A 16,149-nucleotide genomic window follows, 5' to 3' on the forward strand; every position below is an offset into this window, starting at 1 on the left:
AGTATGTCTCCCTTACCACACCCTTCAAACCAGAACACAGCAGCGCTCGATATATTGTTATTAGGCAGAAATAGATAAGTGGTGGTTCCGACGGAGTCGAACCACAAATGGTTCTACCATCTTTAAACGTGTATTATATGATTATACAATTAAATCGAATTTTAGACTAATATTATCGCGGTATTGAGATATTTTAATATGTAACGAGTAAACGATACGTGGTTTTTAATTACTTTTATTTAAGTTTTCCATGCAACTGGGTCGAAATATCAGCGAAAAAGTAATTAAAATCGTATTGTGAGTACCCGTTACATATTAAAATAGGATTGAAGTAGCAAGCGAGGATACGTTCCACCTGATAATATATGGTCCCTACCGCCTATCTGTTACAAATTTCATAATATAGAACAGGTGTAGAATATTCGGAAGGTGATAGAACCCTTTGTAGTTCTTCTCCGTAGGCACCACTACACCTATTTCTGCCTTATAACAGCAATTTAAGCGCTTCTTTGAGACTGCTGTAACACAGACACCTTTTCCGAGGCGTTCCAATTTACTCCCAATAGTTCTATGACCAATCTCGGGTAGGAATCCAAACTGATCTGGCTTTGTAAAGATGTCCATGGACGATCGTACCCAGGTACCGTGATATAGATTACATGTTCATTTGACACTTTAATATTATAAATCAATAAAATAGGTATTAAATATAGGTATAGGAATAGGTAATAAAATAGGTATAGGACGACCCGCGTGGCGGAGCGGCCATCATACCGGTCTGACGCGCAAAGGGTCCCGGGTTCGATGCCCGGCCAGACAGATAGCTAAATGATGAATTTCGATTTCTGTTTCTGGGTCTGTGTGTTTGTGTATTTTTCTATGTGTGTGTCCATGGCACCCACGACACAGGGAATCCTAGTGTGGGGTTGTGAGTGTAGAAAGCATGTAGAAAGCGTTAAATAGGTATTATCTGAAGCCGGTCGAAGACGCGTTGTCACTCCTGAAAAGTACTCCTTTAGATAGTCGCCTCATGTGTAAGTCAGCTGGCGTGCTGATCTTTTCACCGGCACTCATAGAACTACTTCACTCTAGAAATAGATGTGGCGGTAGTACTTTTCCGATCGAACTATACTGACGCTAAATCACTATCAGACTAAGCTACTTCTATGTATAACGTAGTTAATAGGAAGTAGCTACCTACGTATGAATTTTGTCCAGGACTAATGATTCATAAAGAAAGGTGATTCACTTAAAAATCAGGACGAAGGAATGTTATGTCGAATTCACTTAATTTGTTCAATTCCCATGGTCGGTGGAATCTTGCATGGGAATTTTGGCGCTCGGTCATGTGACATGCCACCTACCGCATTCACACGCTTTAGATATTGGAGGTATTTGGGCAGATAAAATTTTCGCGATGAGATTGAAGGGTTGATACAGGAACCTTGAACTTCTCACGGGTGTAAAATGTTGCCTCGATAGTCCTAAATTGGTGCGTGTACTTTAAAATAAGGAGCTTAAAGTAGGTACTACCTAAGTATGTTCCCTTCTACGGTTCGAAAATCACAGATTTTTTGCCCAAAGTGGATGAAAATACCTATCTATTTTTTAATATTTGCATTGTATTTATTGCAAAATTAGACGATAAAAAATATATCTACAATATTTTTGAAATACAAAAAAAATTACATTGTGTATAAATTTATTACTTTTACAGCAAAATATTATAAGTGAATAGAACTGTGAATAGTAAATTTACAGCGTGAAAAAAAAATTGCACTGCCCGGGAATCGAACCCGGGTCGCAAGAATGGGAATCTTGCATGATACCACTACACCAGCAGTGCTCGCTTGAACTTGATGAAAAATAAGTACATGTGCTACATGTAATAATATTAATGAAAAAACTACTTAATAATGAATGAATAAAAATGCATAACTCTAAAAAATAGTCATTTATGACTAGCCATTTTATATTGGCCTCACGGATAACCATTATTGCAACGAAATAAGGATCACAATGATAGTGAGTTGTTAAATTTTCTGGATTCACAACACATATAATATTAATAACGTAGTAATAAATAAAACTAATGTACATTTGTTTAAAAAACTTAGTTCTTACTACGCACTTAGTTCAATACTTTAATCGTTACATTAAACTGTTCCACTCAGTATCGTAATATCCATTTAATCCTGAAACCTGCTACGAAACCATTTATACGGCAACAAGGATCTTATATTACTGGCCTGAGAGACCTTATCAGTATTTATCATAGTGTGATTGTTAACATTATTTTACAGACATACCTATTACATTAAACGGGTACATTTATATAGATACCCTGATAACACGGGGACGTTATTATTTATAATAGTTTTAGTTTCCTCAAATTATTCCCAAAAAGTAAAATTTTACTTACTAATAATTGCACTAACATCCGTTAATAATCAAGAATTTATCCAATGATTTTTCGACCAAAAATCTAAATTTGTCAATGTTAGTCAACATTCAACAATCAACAAAATTAACAAATTTCGATCTTTATTACGCAAATATTGGGAAATTTGTTAATTAATCACAAGTGTTCATTGCTGTATCTGGCACGTAGGTTTATAACTGGTTACAACTTAAAAGGGGTTAATTGCTCCTACCAAGTTTTATGGTTTACAGCGAATCCAAAAAAGCTTAATATCCAAAAACCACCACCTACAACCCGATAGGCCGAAAGCGAACCGGACGCCGGTATGTAAACAGTTGGATCGGCGCGAGCGCAATAAAAACGCTGTAAAATTTTGATGTTTCTATTCAAAATCATCCATCCCGCTCACACCCGCACAAAAACATACCCCCATCTCGTTTACCCACGCGAGTATGGCTCAGATTATTATCAATGCACTTTACACAAAGCAGAAGTTCAAGTCGGTTTGACATTAATGTGATTTTGAAAGTAAATTGTGTAGGTTTAGTGGGCGATAAGTGACACGTAAATGAGGTGTCAAGTGATAAAATTAATAAATGGAACTAGATTTCATCGGTAGGACTCTGGCCTTATAATAACTGTATACGCGATGTGAATATGAAATTAGTTTGGGGAATCGACAGATTTATATCTTGTTCTAGTGAATTCGTTCGTTATACTACTAGGTACTACACTTATAAATAAAATTGAAGCTTCTGTCTGTAGTTGCCATAGCAAAGAATTGATATGATTTTTTATAAAACTTATAGGAGTAGCAGACGAGCATGAACCTGAAGTAAGTGGCAGATAGGTGTAGCGGTGATGCCGCCGGAGTCAAACTACAAAGGGTTCAATAAATAATATACCCATTAGGAAACTGAAAATCGATCAAAATTTTGTTCGGTGGCGAATAACAGTAATTAAGTAGGATAAACGCTAATCGACAAAATAATTTCGATCATCTTCTAACCCTTTTTGTGGCGGTTAAAAAATAATGGAAATTATTTTATGGTAGGGTTAAATTTAATTCGCAACAATCCGGTACCAATGATTATGATGGTATACATTTTAAACTAAGCAGCCTCCCTGCCACATAGGATGTGTGCACATGCAAAAAATTACCGGCTACCCAAAGAGAAGTTAATTCGATTAGAATTTAAGATTTCTTATTTTTTTTTGTTTGTATAAAGTACCAAGTGAGTAATAGGTACATTATATTAATTACAATCTAGCCTAATTTAAGACTAATGAGCAATTCTACGCTAACTCAAATGTCCGTTTGAGTCTTCTCATTAGGTCCGTTGTATCGAGGGGCTGGATCGCCTCGATATTGACGTGATGATGATCTTAAATAAATAACAGCAAAACAAAAATTTAAAACTTTCTGGTTTTCCTAATACTTCCAAGAAATGAAGAAATAATTAAACGCTTGTTATACTTGGCATGGGTTTCCCCACATCTGGGAAAGGTCTGCATCATAGTTAATCATATATTAATTGCGGATTAAAGGAAAGTGGATATTTACGTTGAATAATAAACTCATAGATTAGTAAAGATACTTCGCCGCCTTGTAATTGAACGAAGCCACAAACGGCTTATTTTAGTAAGTTCTTTTTTTGAATTCTTGACAAATAAAAACATTTTTAGAGGAAATTTACGAATAAATGACTAGTACACGCAGTATTAGTCATTTATTCGTAAATTTAAGTAATAAATAAATAATTATTTCAAATATTCTAGTAACATTTTAGCACGGAGACGTGGCAAAACTTCTTTACGCAACTATTCCAATACTCAAAACTGAGTACATTTTCTTGTTAGGAGTGAGTAATCTTTACTAATCTATGAATAAACTATCCACTTTATTACTACTACATTGTATTAGGTGCCATCTGTGATGTTAACGCGCAATACAGAAATGGAGAGAAAATCTAATTTGGCAAATATCCCAAACTCGATCGTAATAGACCGAACATACACGCTATAATTATTAATATGAACTTGTTTATACAATATATAAGTTTCTAATTACGATCGATAGGTGTATACGTAAGTGTATATATTATGTATGTTTTTAAAATAATAGTTACATTGTTTTCTTTATACATTCTGTCATTTTTGGCAATGACGGATCCTCCACAGTGCCTAACTAATAAAAGCAAATTTAAATTAGTAAAATAAGTTTATATTAACTTACTTTCATATTTAGGTGCAAAATTTCCATATGTATGTGCAAGATTTCTTTTTTTACAATGAAAGTAGCAGACGAGCATGCAGTTCACCTGATGGTAAGTGGCTACTGCCGCCCATGGACATCTGTAATCAACCCCAGATAAGATTAGATACTCCTACCTGAGGTCGGCCAAAGATGCCCTGAGGAGTAAGCTGGAACGCCTCGGAAAAGTATGTCTCCCTTACCATATCCTTCAAACCAGAACACAGCAGCGCTCAACACTGCTGTTATGAGGCAGAAATAGGTGTGGCGGTGATGCCGTCGGAGTCGAACCACAAAGGCTTCTACCACCTTCAGAGCATAAATATTATAATCATATACATCATTAAAAAACAGATATTATAACCTCTTCATTTTTAAAGAACACATAGACAATAGACAACAGAAAAATAACATAAACCTTTCTTTCATCAAAACAAACGTTATCACTTAAATCTTAATAAAAAATTTAATTTTGTACTTATTTGATTTTAAATTATTCCTCAATTACTTAGCAAAATATCTCAAGAAAGTATTTAAATACGATAACACTAAAACAACGATAATTATAAAATCACATAAATTCTATTTGATAAGGACCATGTGTATTATTAATGTTATTTAAAATAGCATAGACAAAAAAAGGGAAAAGAAACAATAAAAAGCTCCCTTTCGTTAAAACAGTCGTTCCACATAAAATCTTGATAAAAATCAAATTATGTACTTAATTGATTTTTAATTCCAAAAATTACTCAATTACTTAGCAAAATATCTCAAAAAGTCTTTAATGCGATAACACAAAAACAACGATAAGATGTTCACATGTCAGTCATCGATATGGACCCACACCTCTCACGAGCGAATTCAATCTGCCACGCTCCTGAAGGCATTAAGCTTAAAAGGGCAAGAGATAACAATCTATGTCTATATCTGTACATAAAAGCAAAATTTGCTTGTCTCGCTGTCGTGCTTTAATTTCTATATAAATACTGCTACTAATTTTGCTCATTTTTTTTTTGAGAAAAACTAACTTATTTAATGTTAACTTTGAACACTAAAATATTGTAAGACTGATAAAGTTGAACTACTGATACTAAATTACAAATATTTTATAAAGTTACTAAAACCCTTAACTCTTAGAAGACCTCAATTTTTCTAAGTTGGTTCTGAGATACAAAATAAATTCGTAATCGGCTTTTGTTTTAAAACAATGTCTTATAAAAATTCTAAGTAAAACGAATTAAAATAAAATTAATGAATTCTTTCATTATGTTACACGTACTTACCAACAAGTACCTGTTTTATAAACTGGCACAGTCCATTGTTTAACACATTTCCCTCTTCATTTTACCCACGGGCAAAAACAGACAGAACCGCATGCAGTACCTAGTGCACTGACGTCAAGATTTGCTCCCCGCGCGATAATAACCCGATGCTTATCTCATTACCAATTTCATCGGAATGTGATCGGTCAGGCCTCAACCCAGCTCGATATAATTCCCACTTAATGGCCCGCTAATAATCTTAAACTGTCGACTAAAATCCCGCTAGTGTTGTTTTTGAAACAAAAAACGAGAACGCAAATTATACACTCATGTCCCGTCACTCTGATGACTTCATTCCCGATTTTAATTTTTTTGTGAATTTGGGAATGACGGCGGATGATTTGGAGTACAAAATATTAAATGTATATTTTTTTCGACGTTAAAATTGTTAATGTACTATCGTATTTTAACAACTTAATGATTAACTTAGGTATACCACCAAAGGTTGTGTTTATTTTACTCGTAACAGATTTAAAAAAAAAACAAGAGTTTCTTTGAGACTTATGTGGCGTTTTACGATATCTTACGTCCAAACAATAATTATCATTTACTTATTAAGATATCACTAAGGTGAAAAAGGAAAAGTAATAAAAGTTTTAAAAAGTAGTAGAACCATTAAAGAACGACCGGGGAGGTACCACCACATCTATTTCTAGCATAAATCAGTTCATGCGTTTCGATGGAAAAGCCTGGATGCCGGCTAACATATATGTGAGATGACCATTTTAGTCCACAGGATAATGCCTCTGTAATTAAATTAGTTCGAGTTTCCTGGTCTATATGGAGTTGGTTACAGATGTCCATTGTCCATGGGCGGCAGTGACAACTTACCATCAAGTTGACTGCGTACTCGTTTTTTACTAAGTCTTATCAAAAACTCACCTTATAATAATGACAAAACCTTAAAGTTAAGTAAATTATTATATTTAATAAAAAAGCGGCATTTTAGGCACTCGATGCATATTGCAGCTTCAGTGTGAAATCATATCAAATTAGTCATCGATGTCTTCAACTATCCGATTAGTCATTTCATGGATTTTCAGAAATGCATCAATGTCTGTTCTCTTTTTATAATAACATTGATTCCTGTCCACTATGTACAGTCAGCTTCATTAGTAGATGAGCAGATCAAAATTCCATAAATACCTATACACTCAAACGTTCATAAGTAGCTAAACACCCTTAGCATCATAATTAGATGAACATCGTAAAGCGTATAAACACGAATGCGTCAAAAGAAGCTGAACACCGTATGTGCAAAATAGCTCACGTCACTAATATGATATGTCACTGTTCAGCTACTTTTCTTTTTTTTTCAGCTTTTCTTTTTTGAAGGTGGTAGAACCCTTTGAGATTCCACTCCGGCGGCACCACCGCCACACCTATTTCTGCCTAATAACAGCAGTGTTAGGCGCTGCTGTGTTCCGTTTAGAAGGGTGTGGTAAGGGAGACATACTTTTTGGAGGCGTTCCAGCTTAGTCCTCAGGGGTAGCGGCGCATCTATGGGAGACCTTAGTTAGGAATATCTAATCCTATCTGGGGTTGATTACAGATGTTCATGGGCGGCAGTAGCCACTTACCATCAGGTGGACTGCATGCTAGTCTGCTACTCGTATATTATATAAAAAAAAAACTTTTCACACTGTAGTGTTCCTCTCCTTTCGAAACTTTACGACGTTCATCTAATTATGGTACTAGTTGTGTTAAGCTACTTATGAACGCTTGGATGTATAGGTATTTTTTAAACCTTAATCTGTTCATTTACTTTTGGAGCTGGCTGTACCGAAATAAAGTTACTGGAACTGAACATAATGAAGAGTGATTTCTTTGTTCAGTATAAGAATAGAGTAAAAAACAGATACGCAATACTCAGAAGTCTGAACAAGACATTAAATTAAGTTGTGACTTTTTGTGCACTTCAATACCTACTTATTATTTTGACTCACTTTTTCATTCATCAGAGTGTAAGTATCTCCTTGAATGTATCTATAAGCATCGAAGTATAATAGCTTTGGTTCGAGTTGCTTTATTTGCGGGAGAGTCGTAACGTTAAGGCCAGTTAGGACATACCACCAGAGATGTGAAAGATAGGTGACGATTTTTATAACATAGGAGTAGCAGACGAGGGGGCAGTCCACCTGATGGTAAGTGGCTACTGCCGCCCATGGATATCTGTAATCAACCCCAGATAAAATTAGATTCCTAACTGAGGTTGATCACAAATGCACTGTCACCCTGGACAGGACTAAGCTGGAATGCCTCAGAAAAGTAAGCCTCCCTTACCACAAATGTTTATATGAACATACACTCTAGGTACTCGTACAATTCGCTTTACATAACTCATATTTTGATTACCTATCAAAATACTTAAACACCACACCAAAACCAAAAAAACCCTCCACTGCAATCAAAACAAAAAACCATACGCCACAATGACTCAGTCATCTCCCAGCGCACGTAACATAAAAATTAAATAAAATTAATAACATAAGCACAAACCAACACCACCAATTACCCAATAATAGTTATAATGTAACTAAATTAATAGTTACCGTCTCTTTAAAGTTTCTCACGAGAGAGGATTGACATGATTATTAATAACGCATCGAGAGGAGGAGCGATTGACACATTAATATACGTAGGACCAACTTAATGAGAGCCTTTCAGTACAAATTTGTGGGCTACGCCGTTAAAATAAGAGTGTGGTGTGTGTTTCAAGAAGTTTGTGCGAGATTACCGATGGTATCAGCTCGTGAGACCGGCTAAGCGTCATCGCTGAGTAGGGTTGTCAACAGTATGACAGTATTTTTAAAATAGTTAAAAACATGTAGTACAGTTCAATATGATATAAAAGGCAGAAATATCTTAGTTACTTATTTTTGTGGAAACTGTATTTTTGTGCACTTCTTGCATCGTGCGTCATACTTTATTTTCAAACTAAATGTAATACGTATCCTTTAATGCATGTAAAATTAAAAATAAACAATATCTAATTTTTTTTGTGAAAATTGATAGCCACCAAATCAAAAAAAAATACATTTACAAAAATAATAGAATAAGGTTACCGATATGTTGATCTTTGCCTATTTACAACGTTATGTTGGCAACCCTATCTCGACACAAAGTGATTCTGACGCGTCATAACGTCATTATTTGCGTATCATTGCCGATAGGCTCTATTTTTTGTCCTTAAGTAGTTTCACGCGGTAGAGATAGTCATTTTTGTGTTTGATGGCTTCATTTTAATGGATGCCTTTATTTTAATGTTTTATTTACTTTGTAAATAAGCAGGCTCTTGTCGTCGTCTTACTCTACCAAGTAACAGTGGTAATAAATCTGTAAAATTTATGTAACATTTCTTCATTATAAATTTTAAAGACCCCAAATTTAAAATACTTACTACAGACTCTACTTTTTCTTTTTGGACAGATCTAATAAAATTCAAATCTGTATTGAAGAAGCATCGTATAATCTACATATATAGGATGCAGTAGATTTCCAAAAAGAGAGACACATTAATATCTAATTAAGTTTCTTTAATCTAAAATTTTTTTTTTTCGTGAGAAACTATAAAAGCTCCATTTCTTTTTCTATCTCATTGCTGGGCCTTGACCTCTACCTAGATATAACAAGAAAAGGTAGACTATAAAAGTAGAAAAGTAGACTATACTCTACCATAGATATTGCTTTAAAACGTATTGAACTGAACTAGTAGAGTGATATTCCCAGCATCATTAGATAAGTAGGTACATGTACATTAATACGTCTGTCGTTCAAACCATTTATAATCGATATCACTTCAAATCGTAACGATCACGATAATCGTAATCCGTCTCCAAACGGATAAGCCTTAACAAGTACTTATCGATAATAGGTTCTTGAATGATAATGTAACGTGACCAGTCGATAAGGCACCCGATCGGATAGGGCAGGCTCCGCCCCGCCCCGCCCACCGCCCCTCCATATCCCCTCGGCCGCCCAATTTAACTTTTTCAATTTCACATTCCAAAATTCACAATCTCAAATTTCTCGCCGCTCAAGAATTCGCGAAACGAAATCCACGACGGATCCAGCAAAACAATACCCGTCATACCTAAGTTCTGTTTTAATAAATTTCATTCCGCACATGCTTAGAATTGTTGTACCGTCGCTATAAATAAAAGTATATGTACAATGCCATCTGTTGTCATGGTACAGAAATAAAAGTTTTAGGTAGAGTAGTTTATTTCGTCAGATCATTTAGAAGTTTATTTCAATGAAAGTATTCGATTATCCACATTTTTTACAAGATCTCTAAGGTCAAATATTTTTCGGTTCGAAATGCGGTTTTTATATTTCTTTATGCATATGATGAGTACTCATTACTTAGTAAAATGTCTCAATTCCGCAATAATTTTACTCTAAAATCATTAGGCAATATTTATAAAAACATTTAAAAAATAATAATTATAAGTTTTCAATAATATTTGACATATTTTATTCAAATTTATAGTAATTTTCAATTGTATGTATTTCAATTTATTCAAATTCAATATCAACGTTAGCTGTGATTTTTTAAAACTAAGTAATTTCACAGAAAACAAATCCACTCCTGATACCTAGTAAATATATTTATAGTAAACATGCCTATCTAAGAATTTTACAGCAATTTCCCAGCAAAAAGAAGTAATCACTTTCAACAATGTGGACGACAAGGTGATGCTAGAAAAATATTTGTCTCGCATTAAACATGATTATCCTGGCAATAAAATTGTTGTATGGAATGTTGGGGTCTGTTCATTCACAGACCGTCCTATTCATAAGCTTACGCAGGCTTACATTGTAAATAATTAACTATATTTATTTATGTAATTGTATTAAACATTTTAAGTTTACATGAAAATATACTTATGCAAGTATTAGGTGCGAAAGAAAAGTGACTAAAATTCAAATATGACTTTTTTTAATCTATGATTTAGTACACATCACTTAAAAACGGAAGATATGAGGCACAGGTTGGAGCAAGCTTAGCTTAAACATGAAGAAAGTAAGCTTTTTAGCTTCTATGATTAAATTGACGACGTCTGATAATGTTGATGATGATGATGACTAAAAGCTTCGAGGTCACAAAGAGCTTTTCGTAAGTTAACTCTTTTTAAACAATCAGCCAATAAAATCCTAAGAAAGCCTTCACCCATCCGTTCTAAAGCTACAGGGTAGGTACATATTTTCCTGGCTCCCTCTAATTACCAGAAGAAGAATCCTGTGGTTATCAATAGAACATAAAACATTCTACAAATAAATAAATTCGAATTATGCAATATCCATACCTACTATAATAATCGAATACTAAATATAATCGAATTAATACATATATATCGCTGATACTTTAATAACTACCAATTCATTTGAAATCGTTACTCACAACGATGAAGCAGTTGAAGACAATAAAGTTTAATTCTATATAGGTACTAATGTACATTAATCGTGCGCGCACAATAGTCGAATCACCGGCCACAATGGGAGGTAATTAAACCACAATCCAAATATTCTCGTGTCTAGGCGGATATCTCGCTGGTGGTCGCAATAATAAAATGAGAACAAAGATTAATATGGTCTAGTGTGGGTTAGGTATTATAGTAACATGAGAAGAGCCTCAGAGAGGCTTGAACATCAACAAGCATTGTTAAACGCAAATGAAGTAGGCATTCTTATGGAATAAGCAATAGTTAATACTACTTTCACCAGAATAATACAAAAGCTGCAATTTAAAACTTGATTTCCAAGACCTAAATAGACTATTGAATTGCATCACATCGCACCACATCGCATTCTGGTATAGAATTTAAGAAAATATTACTTGGAAACATATTCCACCCACTTCAAAAATAATGTTTAATTAATTTTACTGTTTTTATGCTTGTTACTGAATAATTCCATCACTTATGAACCGATTGAGAAAATTATTTTTTATTTCATAATAATAATATGGTGTTTTTAGCAATAAGATTTAAATAGAATCATGTATGTCATAATTATTAAAATATTTTTATTTTAAATCTTGTTTTGCACATTCAATTAAAAGTAGCTAATAAATATTTTTTAATTCAATTCCATTTCTTTACACTTTTGCAGTATTTTTAATTTTGTTCCTAACTTGTGCAAACGAGAATCCATTATAGCACGTTCTATCCTTTGTAATGCATTTACCCTGGACGTTTAAGTACAATCCTACGCTCATTTGTAGACTAGTTTTATATAAACGAATTGTACCTACGTAATCTTTGAAAACGGCATGACTGCGCACCCGCGGTGGCGTTCCCACAGCGGCGCGTCGCTCGCTACGAGCCGACGAAATTAGATCGATTAACAGATAGCGCATCGACGTACCGACGAGTCGACAGCGCTGATATGCTGACAAATTATGCTTTATCCTCTGTTTATTGATCTGAGCTTATGTTACTGAGATTTATTAATACTACATATGACGTTGTACATAGTTTGATTGGATCTATTGCAAATTAGACGAATTAACAAAGATAGCATATCGATTGACGATATCGAATGACAGTTAATTCGTCGTTTAGTAAAATTGGGTTAGTAAATATACTATTACGTTTTTCAATTAGTTAAACGTTCTACAATGTTTAATGTTCTGACACAATCGCGACTCTTAATAACTTTAGATTTCGTCGTAAAAATTATATCGCCAATTCAGATTGAACATTCACCATAACTTTGAATACTTTGTACGGTTTCATTTCTTGTTACGATTAAAAAAATACATAATTATGTTTAAAAAAAATTAAAATTTTACCTAAAGGTAATTTTGAAACCACCCAAAGTACTAAGACAAAGTTTAACTTCAGCTATCCTATGATTAAACTGGATCGACAGGTGAACTTGCCCTTGGAAGCACGTAATAGCGCATGAAATATCTACCAGCGATCACCCATCCAATTCCAGTCCGCATCCGACGTAACTTAACTTTATGAATTTACCACAAGCTCTACACAAGCCAATACACAAGTCACTGTGCTATGTGTGCTAATTGCACCGCTAGCGAATAGATAAATCTAAGATATCTACGGTTGGTTAATTAAACAAATAGCCGTGCGGCATGCGTGCGGTATGCTTGCGGTATGCGTGCGGTATGCGCGACCCGTCCATACATCACCGCGAGACAACTCGCCGACAGCTGAACGACTTCGTACGATTGATTTATGGCTATGAATAGTTTTTTGTTTTATCTTAAGTAAGATTATATATCTTATTTAATTATTGTCGAAAAGAACTGTGGTTGGTAAAAGTATTTTATGGAGCGAATTGACCTTAATAAAACTTTAAAAATTGACTGACTGGTAAACAACGCACAACTGAAACCAATTGATTTTAAAAAGATTATTTCGACATTTCTATCCTAAATAATAAATATGACAATATGGATGACTCAACCCCATGGCGCATTGGTCGTCAGAATGAGTCGAAATCTGTAAACATCGATAGATAGATTTTTTTTGTTGACGAGGGGGAAACCTTCAAAAGGTACCCGACACCATTGGAGTGATGCCGGTTTATGTGAGATTTTTACTACACTAAAACCCCCCGGTGACCTCAGCGTTTGGTGGAGAACTCCGGGATCTTTAACGGAACACAACCGGAGTCCTCCTAACGCGATGTCCTTTTATCGGGCTCTGCCCTGGGGGAGCAATTTACGATTACAACGATATGCGACCACACAAGCCGCTGTCCTTCCCGGGGTCGCTTGCTGGACGGTTTGAGCTCCCACTCTTGCCACCCGCAACCCCGGAAGCCCCTTTTAGTCGCCTCTTACGACAGGCAGGGGATACCGTAGCCCTGTTCTGGTCCCGGAAATCTGATTAGGTACCTAGTTTGGTCCCTGTAGTTCCGGGAAACTTTTCTTTAAACACTTCGGGTAATTTCAAATACTTAGTTACTCCAACTATTTAAAAACTGTGTTAAACTTAATATAAATAAATAATAACATAATAACTACGTATATCATGTGTATATTGACTATCCTATAGTATCTATTAGTCGATACTATCACTCCTCAGTAATTTAAGATTTCAAAGGCCAGCCCTACCGCGTTATTACTGTTACTATCACGCATAGTAATGAGTATAATTCGACGTAAGGTCTCGGCAATGTATCTGCTAATGAGCGGTGGCGGTTCGATTGTCGGGAAATGGGCACCTTCAACGGCTATTAGGTATAAACACTTGTGTTTAAATAAATATCCTGTGAGATTACGTTTTGATATGTTATTTTATACGTCGTGTTGCCAGCTTTAGGGAGACTTCCCGATTTTAAGGGACTACTTTTAAAGATTGGAATCGTATATGCATGTTAACAATGCCTACATAACTAACAATAATCAAAATAAGTAATACCAATGTTAAATATTAAAAATAATATAACAATCACATAGGCTCAATATACAGAATACATATATATATGTATATTATACATACATATATATTGCTGACACTTAATAAATTGCAAAAATATAAACTAACGCACGTATATTTATACGTGCGTTAGTTCTTCATAAATGAATGATCATTTGATCATTCATATATGAAGAACCATGAATAATAAATATTTGACCACATTTTCATTTTTCCACATTTCACAAAATCGGCCTTTGTTATTCATTGAACGCACTTTACATAAAATCATTATAAAACTCTTTATAAATTAGTTTGATTATTTCAAATACTTTTGCAGTATTCTTAAAAATTTAAATAGCGAATTTTCAAGTTTTATTCTGGCAACACATTAAAACCGACACCCGGAGTACAGACAATGTAGCCCATAGACGCGACGCTTGCGGCCACTGCACGCCCCATTGTGTGTTATTATCAATTACCGCGCGAATGTTCGCGACCCGCGTATCGGAGTTGCCAGACTCATTACGAAATTACCAACCACAACAGCGAAATGTTTGTGAAACTTTAAATTGAGACATCATTGATTTAAAATGTTTTTGTGATGCTGTAGCTTATAATTATTACTTTTTTTCAGATATTGTCGATTGTTGACAATAATGTGCTTTATTTAAAAATAATTGAATCCATTTAAATTTTACAACTCCATTTTCCTGCTCTGGCTTAAAAGTTTTATATTTAAAAATATATCTGTCAATATAATGGATACCTATTAACATAAACCTATTATCATAGCGTTCTCATAAGCCCACGCTAATTATTGTAAAGATTGTTAAGAAAACGCTCCACGCCAGTACAATTAGAAAACTTTAGGGGACTTTATGAAGGGGCTATAAATCAGCGGAGGGTCGAACGATTAAACGCATCGCACATTGCATCGTGAAAACGCTACTCGATGGTGCGGTTAGAACGCTTTTAAAAATAGAAAACAATGATTAAAACTTTGAAAACTGGAGCCTATATAGAAGAAACATTCCAGTGTTTGAATTCATTCTATCAATTTAAGTTGGTGTGATATTGAAGTGTAGGTAATAAATAATGTTTGGTGTAATTCATCCACACTCATAATTGTAACGTTTCCCGTGTGAGTCGGCCGAGTATAAAGCACAATAGTATGTAGCTCGGGATATTGTTCATGCGCAGGGGACATTTCAAAATTGACACAAATATCACGCGTTTATCAGCGCAAGTGTGCGCTTATCTTAATCTAAAAAGTGATAGTGTGCGTCGGCCGAGCGTATAGCGCAATAGTGCATGGCTCGAGATCTCGTTAACATGCACATGCGACATTTCACACGCACATAATTGATGTAGCAAGGCTTTATTTCGTAACCTACTAAGCAAATACTTTAAATCAAAACTGATTACACAAGCATGGCGTTTATCCATGCAAATGTGCGTTAAACTTAATCTAAAAAGTGATAGTGTGCGTCGGCCGGGCGTATAGCGCAATAGTGCGTGGCTCGGGATCTCGTTAGCATGCGCATGCGACATTTCACATGCGCTAATTGCGAGCATTTAGCCATCTTGATAAACCCTCCTGCACGCATCCCAAGAATCGAAATTTGCAGATGCGACACGCTACTCGTTTTCGTCGATTTAATCTGTAAGAAAGCGCAACAGCGCTGGATAAAACGACATAATTAAAAATTATTAATAGCTCCCCGGTCACTTCTTTTGTCCTTGTTATTGTTTACGCTC

General features: G+C 34.9%; 1 non-coding gene across 1 annotated transcript; it reads right to left on the reverse strand.

Moving 5' to 3' along the window:
* Positions 1-1,775: 1,775 nt before the first annotated feature.
* Positions 1,776-1,846, reverse strand: TRNAG-CCC (transfer RNA glycine (anticodon CCC)). The gene has a single exon. It is a non-coding gene; the product is annotated as a tRNA-Gly (tRNA).
* Between the last annotated feature and the right edge of the window lie 14,303 nt (positions 1,847-16,149).

The sequence above is a fragment of the Epargyreus clarus genome, unplaced genomic scaffold (assembly GCF_041222505.1).
Source record: "Epargyreus clarus isolate Ecla_fem2 unplaced genomic scaffold, WU_Ecla_fem_2.2 ptg000015l, whole genome shotgun sequence".
Taxonomy (NCBI): Eukaryota; Metazoa; Arthropoda; class Insecta; order Lepidoptera; family Hesperiidae; genus Epargyreus; species Epargyreus clarus.